The 16,241-nt window shown below is 37.8% G+C and overlaps 1 protein-coding gene across 10 annotated transcripts in view; it reads right to left on the bottom strand.

The window, feature by feature from the left end:
- Positions 1-16,241, bottom strand: part of LOC129764506 (protein split ends) — a 268,076-nt gene that overhangs the window by 29,283 nt on the left and 222,552 nt on the right. The window lies entirely within an intron of this gene.

Genomic DNA, 16,241 nt, shown 5'->3' with positions numbered 1-16,241 from the left:
CATTGGATGTTATTTGCTGCGAACATGTAATGAAACCTGTATCGTTTTTATTTGACTGTACATAATTTTAGGTCGCTAATATTCCTTTCATCGTTTCCGTTCCAATTCTGTTTTGTAATCTTCGTTTTATTGAGATTGAACTGCGAGAACCTTCGGGCATATGATTCTTATAGATTATATTTCTTTCACGTTAACTTCAAAATTCAAAAAATGTCGACACTGTACCTTCGAAAATACAAACAGATAAAGTATAATCGAAAGGAAGAGTAAGCATCATATAAGCAGGGGTCGGAAAGCTTTTTAATGTAGACTATTATGACAGTTCTCATACACAACCAGCAAAACTCCCAGTATATTTATATGGATTTTTTTTCTGAAAAAAAAGTAAAAAGTAAAAAATGCATAAAGCAAAAAGTAAAAAATCAGGGGGAATAAGGATCATTTTATAAAAATCAGGGAAAATTGAGTGTTTGTCAGGATATCAGGGAGCGTGCCAAAAAGTCTGGGAAATCCTGAAAAATCAGGAAGGTTGGCATCTCTGTCCATGAGTGTACGGGCCGTATCTCTGGAGATCTATTTCTTGCAATGACGTTGTTCTTCATTGATGTCTGGTAATTTTTGTGATACGCTTCTTTTGAGTTGTCTGAAAAGTTCATGCTGCTACTGCTGATTAATTAAAAGAAAACATTAATCCTTGATGCACATGAATTAGTAGATTCGCTACAGATGTCGAAAATCACCGTTCATGAGAAACTAAACATCACGAAAAACGCTACAATGCATGGACTACATATTAACCCATATTACGGAACCCGATCGGATTTGACATATCGCAATCCGAACGAAATAAACTTTTGCATTCTGCATTTCAAGGTTGCAACATTTGCACAATCCAATAGGATTTGACTCGATCATATTAAGGGGGATAGAGACACGAATTTCGGACGTTTCTTCGAGCTCCGCAAAAGTAAAACAAAGAATATTCGTACCATCCATTATATCATTGTTTGTTTATATATCTTTCAACAATAAAACAAAACTTGAACGGAAAAAAATATATCCATAATTAGAAGCTGATCAAGTGAGGGGGTTCAAAAAAAAGTTGTGCCATGGTGTACACGATTCCAGCCCTTCTGATTATCTGAAATAAACAAATCGAACAGATCTTATCTTATCTTCTTTGTTTTTAAGAGGCTTTAAACTTTGCAGTTCATTCGCCTCTTATCGAACAGATTCTGAATCAGTAAAGATGCCACTATCGCATGAACCTCGGACAAGTCAAAAACGTGTTTTTTGACAAAATAGCGGAAATTTGAAGAAAAAAAATGCTGCTTGAAACATTTTTTCGAGTTTCTTGATTTTTTTTAAATAGTAAAGTTACGAAATTACGATTGTTTATAGGTTCATGCGATTGAGAGATGCATACAGATTGTATTCATATAAATATAGATAAAGTACGAAAAAACATGATTCGAGAAAAACGCGTTTGAAGTTAATTGTTATGGTCGTACTAGATAAGATATTACATCACTAAAATGGCTATAACTTGATAAATAATGAGATTTTCGAAAAGTCTCTTCTATGGTATATTCTTAAATGTTTGAATTATAGAAATATGAAGAAAAAAAATTGATTTATTTTTTCAAATTTCTAGAATAGAACATCCTCATAAAGAACGCAACATTGTGTTAATTTCAAATCCGACCGGATTCCGGAATAAGGTTTTATTTCACCGAAAAACATTTGAAGCGTCTTATCTCAATCTGCGATTCGTTTCATAAACGCGACGAAAATACATATTTGTAGCGAATTCTGAAGGGCAAATCATTCACAAGTATGTTGAGTTAAAAAAATCTTAGCAAGTGAATGGAACTCCGAAGCAGGTTTTCGCTTGAAGAAAGCTATGGCTGCGTCTGGTAGGACTGGAAGAAAATCTGTATCATGAGCTTCTACCAAGCAACTAGTTTCGATAAATTCCAACAAGTACTGCAGAAAAAAGAAAAAAGAAAACAAGTACTGCTAGCAGCTGAACGTATTAAAATCAACGATCCAAAACGCTTCTAGGGCACTTCAAAAACTCCACCCGCCTTACTCAACAGATATTGCATCTTCAGATTAGTAACTGTTAAGATTCTTGTAAGAACTTCAACTTACTGCATGGCATAAGTTATGAGAGGATGGTTGCATGAAGGATGCTGAAATATTCAGGAAAAAACGGTGCATCTATGATCGAAAAGATGTATGTCTACAAAAATATGCTTTTGGTTTTTCCTTAGAATCGGCACGAATTTTTCAGGACAATATTTAGCATGATTTAACAATTAAGGGTTGTAAGTCAACGGAATCATCGATCACGATGATACTGCAAATGTTTTGTTTTTACTAGGTTCACTATAGCCAATAGGCACTACCGATCCTGTAAAAGCGAAAGTCATTGATGTTTAGACGAGAAAATTCTGTTTGCAAACAAAGTGCTTGATTTCATTGTCTGATTATTTTGAAAACTCAAACAACCAGCCAGCTTGAATAAAAATACTCGAGAATAAGTTCACAATCGATATTTTAAAATGGATATGGAGATATCGTAAATGGAATTCGGAAGAAAATAATGAGCTCCCGGATAATGTTGAAAAAATTTGAAGATTTCAAGACAAATCGTTGCCATTGGTAAAGCTATAATTTTTATCAATAAAAATATGGAATAGAAAATAAAAACAAACTTGAAATGAAATTTAAGCGAAAAAAATTAATTTTTTTGTTTTTTTCCTCAAAACCGGAGGAATGTCCACGTGGACAACAGAGGGAGGGGTATAAGGTATGCCCACGCTTGTCCACGGAGGGAGACTCTAAAATCATGGGGTGTCTAAAATCATGCTTTTTCTGTCCACGTAGTATGTGGACAGCCCCTTAACAACTGAAATGATGCGACAAAATTTAGAACCAGTTCCTCCTTTCGGCTGTTTCAAGTGTTGTTTCGACCGATTTTTGAAGACAGTTGATTGTTTTTCGGTGGTATTTTGTGTTGTTCGAATGCTGGTAAGTCTTTATAATGTAAACAAGAAGTATGTAAGATTTTAATTCTTGAATTTTAGTTACAGTCAACGAAAAATGGGACGCGCGCAGAGTTTCACGAAAACACAGCGGAAGATCATCCGCAAAATGTCCAAGGCAGGCAGCAGCCAATGCCAAATCGCAGAGTACGATCCAAAACCTTCGTGTTTAATGCCCTCCACGACCGCAAAAATTTCGAAACGACTGAACGCCCAAGGAAGACTATGCCATAAAACGAGCCTCCAAGAAAGATCCATTCAAGGCCTCGAAAACGATCCGGGACGCACTGAACTTGTCCGTGAGTTTCAGGACAGTTCAGCGGCGGCTGGTGAAGCAGGCACTAGGCGGTGAAAGCCCTCATAAGGTCCCGATGCTGACGCCGAAGCATCGGGAACATTATGGTGTGAGGGTGCTTCTCTTGGTACGGGGTTGGCCGATAAGATCATGGATCAGTACCTCTACGCCCAGATCCTATGGGATGTTATGCTGCCACACACATGTTTTAACTACAGATGTTATAAATTTCATCGAACAATGCAAATACATTATTAGAAATGGATTGAATCACTGGATTGGATTTTTTTTCAAAATTTTGTCTGTATCTTTTTTGCTGGAGCAGTACTCTTAATGTTTTGTCCGACACTGTATATAATCGCCTGTGACAGAGTGAAGACTATATAATACAAAGAAGAAGGATGTGGTGCATGCATTGACATAAGAAACCCATTTGCGGCAGATGATAAGCATATGTATTTTGTTCTCGGAGAGGCAAGATTTAATCATGAATCATCAATTTCCGCCCCTCATTAGGGCCACCAAAAATAGTAGAAGCTAGAATCAATTCTAGAATTTCGATACACTCTAAAGCGAATTGGAAAAACAAATGATTTCACAGTTCTATGTCAGCAATGCGGTCATGTCCTGAACACCACCTCCTGTCCACAATTCTAAAAAAACAAAACAACTTCAATCTACCTTCGGCAACGCATAAAAACAACAATGTGTGCGTGCGATGCAAAAATCCACGAGCGCTCTACACCAGACGACACGATATATACCTTACTGGTGGTTTCGGTTCTGAAACAACTGAGTGCCGCAGAACGATAAATATTTTGAAACTTTAGGACAAAACCTAAAGTATTACATAGGGGTTTTTGAAAATTCCGAAAATTGCCGAAAAAGTGGCGACCATTTCTGCTAAGAATGAGTTATTTTTCATGACAAATCGCAGTTTAGAAGCTAATAAGAAATCGAAAAAATGAGATATCACAGCGGCTTTGTGAGGATTTAGATAATTTATTTTCACATGCTGATAAAAAAAACTCAGCCAAATCGGTCGAGTAGATCCTGAGATATCGATACAACCAGCTGAAAAAACATGGTTTCGAGAAAAACATGTTCAAAAATTCGCACAGTAATACTTAATATATCCCTTGAAGTGACGTCGTACTTTCGGCTGTAACTTTCCAACGAAATCAAATATCGGTCTTTCAGGACAACATTTCTGAGGACATAAGCTTTCCAAAAATGCAAAAAAAAACGATTTTTTGGAGGGTCACCCCTTAAAGTATGGATGTCCACTGTGCCATGTCCCGTGCCATGGCCCACCATTTATGTGCCATTTTTGTTTGGCACGGCACGGCCCCTGTGCCAAATCGCACACATTCTACCTGCTTGGCATCGTTTGGACTTATTTTCCAAGCTGACGTTCAGTCTGAGAGAAAGGAAGGTCTGCTCCCATACATACAAACATTTTTTCAAGCTACTAAAAAAATGATTTTATTCGTTCATTTCACCTCTCAGCACACGAAAAAGCATTTTTTTCCGAAGATGATTTTTTTTCTGTCAACGCTAGTTTAGGTGTAGAGCATTATCTGATCTATCGCATATAACCCGCTATATTTCGAGGCTACGCTCGTAGTGCTGTTTCAACACGCGGCGGCGATATTTTGAAAACCGTAATATGATTCGGGTGAATTGGGATGAATCGGGGCACAAATTTCTCAATTTTGTATAGTTTTTCACAAATTAACAAAGTGATAGCTATCATTGCTTGTTTTTACAAGAGAAAAAAAAAAGATTTTTTATGTCGATCCCAGTATGAGAAACAAGTTACCGAACAGACAACCCGCTGTATGGCACATTGAAATGCATTAGTGAACTTGAGTCATTTCACATACATATTCGAAAAAATTGTAAATGATTTTTAAAACATCGGTCAAATCAATTCAGTGATAGGTTTGTATTATGAAATCTGATCAGTGATCTAAACGCATGAAACCGTCCTTAACCATTATTTCGAAAATTAAATCATGTTCTAGCGTTTTACTACTGATTACTACTCAAATGGGTATATTTATCTAAAGTGAGAAAAAAACTACATTTGTGTGATTAATGGTACTCGCTTCCAAACAGGGTGTTTTCCTTGCGTTTCTCTTTCCCTCTCTCTGGGTGTCGCCGTCAGCTGGCAATTACCTTAATTTGAAAATTGGTGCAATGCCAGATAGATTATGATACTCTTGTGCGTCGATTGGCACACGATGCACACTATTCCGCAAATAGTAACTCTGGCGGTCGTTGGAGCTTTACAATCGCCGTTCGCTGCACCATCGTCATATTTAACAGCATAATAATCCTGGAGTCCCCCGTTAGGTGCCATGTCTGTGTACTCTCGGACGGCGAAACTTTTGTGGCTACTGTATTGTGTGCGGTGATGTTTTGCCTCATGGGAAAGTGCATCGATACCGGGGCCCACATCCAGAATAATTATCGTTCGTTGTCCTCATATAGCTGCTGCATAGTTCGAGATTTCACTCAATCTAGCGGCGGCGCCCGTCGGGCTACGCGAACCAGAGATTCATGAAATAGAACCATCTCATGGTGAGATTAGCTACATATTTCCCTACCGTTCCATTTGATAGCTTTCACAGTTAACCTATTTCTGATTCACATCTCGTTGTTAACAATTACAACAAATTGGAACTCGTTGGTCACGTTTTGCCGCACCGTATGTCACAAACACGCCTCTGAAGACAACGTAAATATCGTTCCACCCCTTTTCGAGTTAAAAAAGTTGTTACCCATTTCTGGGCAGCGCATAAAAGTCGCCGCTGAACGCCAATGGGTGACTTTTTTCGAATGAGAAACGCTCAGTTGGGCGTAACACAGGTTTCGAGATTGGAGCCCAAAAACAACAAACAACTTCAATCGATGTTGTTCTCGCTTTTTCATCCCGATATCATATCACGTTGCAAACAACACTGGCACAGCTCCGTTTCAATTTCAGTGATGTACATTTCTCTTAGCACTCGATACAAAGTAACGCACTCGGTTTCAGAGATGGTGTGTTCTGGATGCTTCCTAACGGGGTTTTTCGGGTTGATGTATAGCGTCGTGCTGCAGTGACCCATTATCGGAAAGGTAATGTACGTGTTACATGTTGTACATGTTGGGTGTGAACATACTAAGACAGATCTGCTCGTTTAGTGAGCCAGCATTGAATGAAGCCTGCGCTTGTCTAATAAAAATCTGCATCTATAAAACACAAATTTTATTATGGCCTCGGTTGCATGTCGTACTCATAAACGCAATCCACGTCAACTGTGTTGATGTGTTTTGGTCAGATTCAATATTCTATATATTCCGTTTGGATCATTCAATAGCACCTTTGCTTCAACATGATCGAAACCAATCGCCACAATGTCTTGAATAGATCCGTAATCAATATTCAAGCCCTATTTCACCAGCCTTCGGATGGTTACTTTGAGTTTATCCTATACTTAACCGATGTTTTCGTCGGTTTTTCATGTAGCAACGCTACTGCGCTGGTCATATTCCTTGACGTTATCCGCAGTCCATATACTGACGCAAATTGGAGTCATTCCCATTTTCCTCTACATTTATATTCTGGGTTCTTACGTAGGACTACGTTCATGTCACGACGCATTATCCAATTTTAAGCACTTACTTGGATGATGGATTTACGAGATGTTTTCACCAATCTATTTGGACTCCTCCAATGCAGAAAAAAATATGATTATTTTTGTTAAAAGACGAAGGCTTCTAAATTTCCACACATTTGTTCTGTGTTTTTCTGTGCTTTCCTGCCAGTGCCGACAATAACGAGCAACTAATGTAGCGGCAGGAACAATTTTCATATACCACTACGAACCAGTCACGAGCAAATCGCTCGCTTGAAATACAACTGCAGCGCGCATCCTCTACGAAGAGAGAATGTGAGAAATATTGCAACTTAAGTACCGCCCATTCGCACCATATTGCAACGAGCGAGAGTAGATTATATTTCTATGACACAGTTTTGTGATGTATTTCTGATACACACAAAACATAGAAAAAAAGTTAATAATGAAAAAGGAATATTCAGACTAGAGATGAAACGGATATCCGCTATCCGGTAGCCGGCCAATATTTGCCATCCGGCCAGATACCGGATGGTGAACTACCACCCGGTTGGATATCGGATATTGGAAAAAATCAATAATTTCTCATTAAAAAAAAGATATTATCATATTTTCATATTCATATTTTTTTCTGAATTGAATTAAAATTAACTAATAACATTAATTCATTACAACTATTACTTCTACTATAATTTTGATTAATCGTTCGATTACGATTTGCTTCGTACACCAGGCCAGCTTCAGAGAATAGTCTTTCTGTGTAAATACTACTGTAAGAGGCTGAAAAATAAGCTCTAGCAAACCTTGTAAATGGAGGTACTGCTTTGAGTTTAATGACTCGTAATTGCGATCCATTCGAAATGTTTTCACAAAACTGTTAGCGAATTAGAACCTGATACGTGAAACCCCAGACTGTTCAACGATGTGGCAATTTAAAATAATAATCGTCGAGTTCAGGAAAAAAATCCCATTCGTTAGCAATGGGATTTTTTTTCCTGAACTCGACGATTATTATTTTAAATTGCCACATCGTTGAACAGTTTGGGGTTTCACGTATCAGGTCTAATTCGCTTCGTTTATTTTGAGTAAACTCAGATTTCTCTCAGGTTATCATCCCTGAGGACATTTTCATTTACAATATAAAAAAATAAAACTGAAAATATTCTAATCGTTGAGTCCTTACCAATAATGAAAATATAGTAGAGTAATAATAATGATATAATGTATATAAATGAGTAAAATACAAATTATGTTGTAATGATGACAACCTTGGTAGATAGTGTGCTGTGAGTGAAAGATGTCGCACACCGCATTGTGATTTTGTTCGCAACTTTAAATCCAAGCTGGAGGCTCGATGACATTATACACCGCATCATCGTTGTCGGGATACCGAAGATTGAATAATTTTCTAATAGGCTGGAGGCGAAAAAACTTTGTAGTTCAAAGCCTCTATAATAGAAAAAATCAATCAATACACTCTTCATTCGCGAGCAACCGGGCCAGAGCAACCTGTTAACAGCTTTTGCAAAGTTTTACGCATGGAAAGGCCTTGAGATAGAGTGTTAGTTTGATCGATCTTCCTCAAGGCTAGAAATGAATAAACTCAATAGATTCAAGCCTCTATATTCAAAGAACTAATAATAAACTGTGGAAGCTCTAATGAACTTAAAAGTCAGAGACAATCGAACGAAATGGTCATTTTTAGGACCACAACATGTTTTGATACGAAGAAAGTGGACTTTAATTATGTTTCCCCATCTTTTGACGTATAATTGCCTTCCGGGAAAATATTTTGGGTACAAATTGAAATGCATGTTGGCATCCTTTTACGTTATGCGCACCTTCCAACGACAACGACAAACAATTCAGAGCGGGTTTATGACGTAGGGCTACTTCTTTGATTTCTATAAACAGTCATTCCATGTCAAACCAATATAGTGGTTCTCAGATTTTCGTGAAAAGTGGTATATTTGCAAAATATTAGACATATATTTTATATTTTTTCATTATGGTGCCCATTTCCTTTCTAGGGTGGTCCGAAAAATACTTCTTTGCATTTTTCCCAAGAATTACTTTCTTCAGAAATTGATAACTTTTGAACTACTGGACCGATTAAAATGATCGACATATCAAATAACACGCTTGCAAAAAATTTGGATTTTGTTTTCGTAATTATTGACTGAATTTGTTTTTCAATATATTTTGATATTTTTTTTCTTGTAAGCTGACGATTTTTCACATAACATATCCAAAAATCAGAGAGCCGTTATTTTTTGTTCTTGCGTTATGATTTTTCAAAATTTACCGATGGACCGAAAATCATTTTATACCCCTTTTTAACAAGACAGGAATTCATAACTTTTGAACTACTGAATCGATTCAGATGATCGACATATTAAGAGACTAGCTAATTGACCTTAATTTGATATTTCGACCATTTTGGATCGGTCCAGTAGTTCGAAAGTTACGATTTTTTGAAAAAAGGTTATATTTGAAAAAAAAAGAAAAAAAAGATTTTTCGGAACACCCTAAAATGGAAATGGTCTAACACAGATCTAATGTTTTGCGATGAAGAACAAAATTAACAATTTTCACGAAAACCTGAGAACCACTATATCGGTTTGGCATGGAATGGCTGTATAGGAGGTCACCCTACGAAATTGAAATATAATAAATTATTGAAACAAATAAATCTATATATATAAAAATGGTGTGATGTCTGTCTGTCTGTCTGATTCTTATAGACTCGGAAACTACTGAACCGATCGACATGAAAATTGGTATGTAGGGGTTTTTGGGGCCGGGGAAGGTTTTCGTGATATTTTGAGACCCCTCCCCCCTCTCTAAGGGGGGGCTGCCATACAAATGAAACACAAATTTCTGCATTACTCGGAAATTAACCAAGCAAACGAAACCAAAGTTGGCATGTGAAAGGTTTAGGGTGCAATAAATGTTTCTATGATGGTTTGACAGTCCTTCCCCCACTCAAAGGGGGGGCTGCCATACAAATGAAACACAAATTTCTGCATTACTCGAGAATTAATCAAGCAAATGAAACCAAATTTGGCATGTGGAGGTTTTAGGATGCAATAAATGTTTCTATGGTGATAAGATACTCCTTCCCCCTCTCTTAGAGGGGGCTGCCATACAAATGAAACACAATTTTTTGCATTACTCGGAAATTAATCAATCAAACGAAACCAAAGTTGGCATGTGAAAGTTTTAGGGTGCAATAAATGTTTCTATGATGGTTAGACAGTCCTTCCCCCACTCAAAGGGGGGGCTGCCATACAAATGAAACACAAATTTCTGCATTACTCGAGAATTAATCAAGCAAATGAAACCAAATTTGGCATGTGGAGGTTTTAGGATGCAATAAATGTTTCTATGGTGTTAAGATACTCCTTCCCCCTCTCTTAGAGGGGGCTGCCGTACAAATGAAACACAAATTTTTACATTACCCGAGAATTAATCAAGCAAATTAAACCAAATTAGGCATATGGAAACTTTAGGGTGCAATGAATGTTTCTATGGTGGTTAGATACCCCTCCCCCCCTCTCTTAGGGGTGGCTGCCATACAAATAAAACACAAATTTCTGCATTACTCGAGAATTAATCAAGTAAATGGGCGGGACGAAGTTTGCCGGGTTAGCTAGTAATTAATAAAACAAGTGAACAATTTAATGATTAAGAGTGATGTAGATTCTCACAGCGCTTTTGAAGGAAACACTGCTCATATAATAAACAGCGCTTCTCAGGGCAATCCTTTGGAGTATTAAGAGAGAATTTAATTCAAAAGCTATTGTTCTCAACAATCACACTTCTACGTCAAGCACCCGATCCTTTTACTTAAAATCAAACGCAATTATTGCCAACAATCACAATGCTACGTCAAACTTCCCAACTTTCTACTTTTCTTGTTTTGTTTTTTTCTGTTTGTTCTTATTGAAGATTCGTAGCTTATGAACCGCTCGGAACACTTTTCAATTCAAGTAAAAATATAAAAATCAATTGAGCGGTTGAAAGTTTCACCTAAAAAGAACACATTCTAGGCGCAATTTATACATGTAATACCTTTAGTTTGCTGTTCACGAATATCATACTAACATTCCTTCCCTTCTCCTGGTGACTGTAGTGGAAGTGGCCGGCGTCGTTATTGACTATTCAAAGTTCGAATCACCGAAACTTGCACAATGAGAATGATCTGCTACTTCCAAGCATCATTCAGTATGTTCTACGTACAAATTCACTGGTTCAGGTCAATCACGGGGAGCAACGACGAAGTGTGCAGTCTACCCAAGATCAAGTTCAAGGAATACCTTTCATTTGTTGTTCAAAGATCTAAATTCGGTTGAGTGGTTCACAAGCAAAAATTGTTAAACATATATATTTCTGATTTTTTTATGTGTTATGTTATGTGAAAAAGTTTCAGTCTTCCAGGAACTGTATAAACAGCTAGGGACTATTTGATCTCCACATCTCATAAAACTAAAAAAGCTATTTTTTCAAAGATTCCGTCTGGAAATAGAAAATCAAGGACAAGATACAGTTCAATACTTTTATGAGACAGCTCAAATAAAAAAATGTTAAAGCTAAAAATTTTAAAAATGAACATATTCGGTAACTTTAAATAAAAAAATAGGCAAAAAAAACCTTTGATAATTCCATTTAAGGATGGTGCACATGGCGGTTTTAAGATCCAGCAAAATTTAAGCAAAATATTTGTCAGCATTCAAATTCCAGATTCAGATGTTTTGTTTCTAATCCAAAAGTTGAAAAGTCAAAACACGACCCCACAGTTGACGTAGGATGTTTCTTCGATGTTGATTTTGAATATCTTTGAAAAAGCTAACTCAATCGCTCAAGTATGGAGGCATCCCTGCAACTCGTTTGTACTGTCAGTGAAGATGATGTCGAAACATAAGAAAGGCTCTAAACTTCTCAGTTCATTAGCCTCTGGCTTTGAAAAACGCCAATTTGGAAAACAAAACCTTGACTAAATCTTGGAAAGTCTCGCTACCGCAGCCCTCTGGACGCTAGCTGGATAACTCATGAATCGTGACTGATCTTCAGTGACAAATTTTTCACGTTTCTATAAAATCGAGTCCATTGTTGGGAGAACATCTACCGGTCTGTATAAATGTATGCGAATTACACTTCCTTGCTCGAGTACAAGAGCACCTGCAGCTTGCTTATATCGTCAGTGTTGCGAATTGTAACTACTATTCACGCCGTACCAAATGGATTTTCCTACAAAGGTCAGTGACGAATTCGTTACGTGACTCGATTGTGTAGTCCGTATCAGAATTTGGTGGATCACACCATTGAGGAAAATGGCGGTTCCTGCGGCTGAAGGAGTTCGGAGAATGGAAAACTTTGGGGAAAAAACACTTGGTAAGCTTCTAAAAACACTCGGATGGTTTATTCGCGATCTTTCATACTTGATAGATGGATTTGGAATCACAAATATTGCATTGGTAAGGATCGGCTCGTATGCACTTATTTGTTCGTATGCGTTCTATATTGTTCTTCGAGGTTTTGCTTCTGCTTGTAGTTGTAATGCACCACACACTGCATTTCAGAAGGAAGGGAGTGGTTTGTATGGGAAAAGGATAGGGATGGACATGAAATTTGGAATTAGGGAACACTTGCTCCGCTTTCGCGTTGTCGGTCGCGAACAGAATTATTATTACGGCTGCACAGAATAACGCTCATCGAGTATAGGGGTACAAGATCCATACTAATTATAGTTCATGAACCTCCTTTATTAGAATTTAAAATTTGGATTTCAAAGTCCAGATGCTGTCTACGTAATTCGGATATTTCAGACTTTATTTGCCTCTATAATCCAAACAGTTACTTCTGATCTAGATACCAGATGCACGTTTCCGACGCGAGGTCCAATTAAGAAAAGCGGGTTCGAATCCCGGTTCCAGATTTGGAATGTAGGTATTTAATTTCGAATACCAGTAGTCAGAATCTTATTTTGGTTTGCGCATGGCAATTAAAATATTCTCATCATAATCAGAGAAACAGGTTGCAAGGAGATTTTCTATAAGCAGATTCCAGAATCATCCTCCACATTCATATTCCCGGTTCTATTCTATGTTTCTAATTACTATCATGATATACCGATTCCAATGTCATACACGGATTCCATGTCTCGAATTTCGGATTTCACATATCATATTTGACAAATGGCATCTCTCTATACTCTCGTTCGGTGCAAGGGCGTAACTTAAGTTGCATATGTTTTCCGCTTTGCTCTACGCATTAGTGCAAGCTCTACACTGAGCATGCATCTTGCATATTCTGAGAATGCATTCAGGAGCAAACGATTTAGCACGTCCCATCCGCACGGTTGCAGAGCAACAACTGAGGGTTTGCTGCAGCAAAGGCAGTTCACTGCTCACACTTTTTATTATTCTTCGCGTGGGTATGGTTATGCACGATGTTACGAATGGTTTCACAATAATATTGAAAACATGAAATCGTGCTTCGTCGCTACGTTTAGGGCATCTCGATTAAGGAAACGCAGATAAACACAGAACAAATGCGGGGAATAGGAGTGCTTCCACTTTTCGCCAATTTAAGCTATTTAGGAACTGAGAAATCGTGATGTATAGCATAACAAACTGTTACAGATGCAGATGTAGTTGGCAGTCCACCCTCAAAAGTCCCCGCGACTTAGATCAGGGATCGAGGACATTTTGGTCTTATTTTAAAAATTGATACCGTCGATTTTCACAGAGAAGATTGATGGATCACTCATTAGCTAAATTATTCTTTGACATCAAAATTATCGGGATGGAATCTCGACGAAAATCGAGCGGTATTGGCTGCAACAGTATCAGGACCATAAACACTATTCACATTTACAGTGAATCACATTTCATACAACGTCACTAATTCTAATAAAAAAAAAACTCCGAACTAATATGTTACAATTAAGACAGTTTTGATTGCAGATTTCAGATTCCAATTTTAAATTCCCTATTTAAGATTTTATATTGGAACTCGACTACTGATTTCAGTTTCTTGATTACAGATAATCAATTTTAGACTGAGACTTTTAGATTACCCAGAATCCTGGTTTCGAAGTAAGATTCAAAATATTAGGTTTTAAATAATATACCGATTTTGCCGAATACACCTCTTTAAAAAAAAACTTGTGAACCACTTGACGGATTTTCTATATTCACCAGCCAATGAAAGGTATTGAGGTGAACATAAAAATATAGAACTGCATATAAAATGTCTACATTTAGGCGAAATCTTCGAAACAATTATTCTTTTATTTAGAGCCAAAAATAACAAATCTGAAATGTTTAGATAGTCAGCAAAAAGAAGGGTTTGTAGAACAGTCAGTAAAAAATTATATTTCCAAGTGTCATTTTCTAATGTCCATCTCGTCTTTTCGGATTACAGATTCAGATGTTGGGTTCTGAGTTTAATAATTTTTAAAATCGACGTAAAAAATTTATATTTCCAAGTGTCATTTTCTAATGTCCATCTCATCTTTTCGGATTACAGATTCAGATGTTGGATTCTGAATTTAATTTTTGACATTTTCATTCAAACTAAATCATTATACAGGTCCTTTAAGATGAATTGTAAACAGAGATGAATTGATTGTGAATAACTCATTTAAAAAAGGGGAATGACGTAGTTACTCAAGACAACATCTTCCGATGGTTGCATTCTCGTTCTCCTAGCGATGGAGATAGCTAAGCAAATGCGCACGTGGCAATGTCTCCCTAGTTCTCGATAATCTAAGCCACGAGGTTCACGTTTACTTTTTGAGACAGTCTTTGTTGTTTACTAGGAATATGAAGTCTGAGCGGGTCTGTTACGGAGAATATTTTGCTCAGACTCAGAGAATTGATGTTCAGATTTCAAAACGTCCAGCTGCTGGATATTGCCGCACTCAGTGCACGACCGCAATGTGGTCCACCGGTTTTATTCGCGACAATCAAGATAAAAACACACCAAGCAAAATGAAAGGATCATTTGAGTTATCTCCAGCCAAAACAGGGAAATGAAGCACCAAACGGCAAGAGGGCAGCAGCAGCAGCTACTTTCACGTCTGGTGACCTCATTTAGTGGATGGGTGGAGTGTATTGCGAAAAAAAGAGAGGGAAAAAATCACCAAAGAGCACAAAACTTTCGAACAAAAAAGGCCTTCGCACACTTTATTTTGTGTCTACAGCAGCAACAAGCAGCGAAAGATGCGAGATCCGATTTGCATCGGCCTTCGGTCAGCGCCTCAATCAACCATAAAAATTGTATGCTGCCAACAACGACGAGATCTTGAATTTGTGGCATTTATTCAATTTCCTGGACTTAATTCATAGTCTCGATGAGCGCCTGGGTTTTTGGTGGTGTGATAGCCATTCTGCCAGAGATGTAGGTCAAACGACAGAGAAAAAAAAACAATTCAACCACAATGGAATAGAACACACGTTGTGCATGACACGAAATCGACGGCGTGGAAAATATAATCATCACTCATTTCCTCGTGCGAAACAGAAAATTAACCGCGAAGCGATTGAACCGCTGCACATCCGACATCAATGCGTTATAATCAATGCGTTGTCATCGTGTGGGGATGTTGATATGAGGATAACAAGCCGGACGCGGTCGGAAGAATAGATGGGAAGATGCGGTTTTACCATCTTGTACTGCTGCCCGTAGAATCTCGTTATCGTCTTTGATAAAGCTAGACACAACATTCAGACCGCTGGTTCTGTGTGTACATTTTGAATCATTGAGTATGGTGTTTTGCACATACACTGGACTGGGACCGCACTTATTTATTTATTACTAGCTAACCCGGCAAACTTCGTCCCGCCCATTTACTTGATTAATTCTCGAGTAATGCAGAAATTTGTGTTTCATGTGTATGGCAGCCCCCCCTTTGAGTGGGGGAAGGACTGTCTAACCTTCATAGAAACATTTATTGCACCCTAAAACTTTCACATGCCAACTTTGGTTTCGTTTGCTTGGTTAATTTCCGAGTAATGCAGAAATTTGTGTTTCATTTGTATGGCAGCCCCCCCTTAGAGAGGTACACCAAAGGGGGAGGGGTCTCAAAATATCACGAAAACCTTCCCCGGCCCCAAAAACCCCTACATACCAATTTTCATGTCGATCGGTTCAGTAGTTTCCGAGTCTATAAGAATCAGACAGACAGACAGACATCACTCCATTTTTATATATATAGATAGATATCAGGCAGATATTATTGTGGTCTAACCGTAGTTGGTTTGA

This window comes from Toxorhynchites rutilus, chromosome 2 (genome assembly GCF_029784135.1).
Source record: "Toxorhynchites rutilus septentrionalis strain SRP chromosome 2, ASM2978413v1, whole genome shotgun sequence".
NCBI classification, from domain to species: domain Eukaryota; kingdom Metazoa; phylum Arthropoda; class Insecta; order Diptera; family Culicidae; genus Toxorhynchites; species Toxorhynchites rutilus.
Note: the sequence above shows the minus strand (reverse complement) of the source record. Positions and strands in the feature narration are given on the sequence as shown.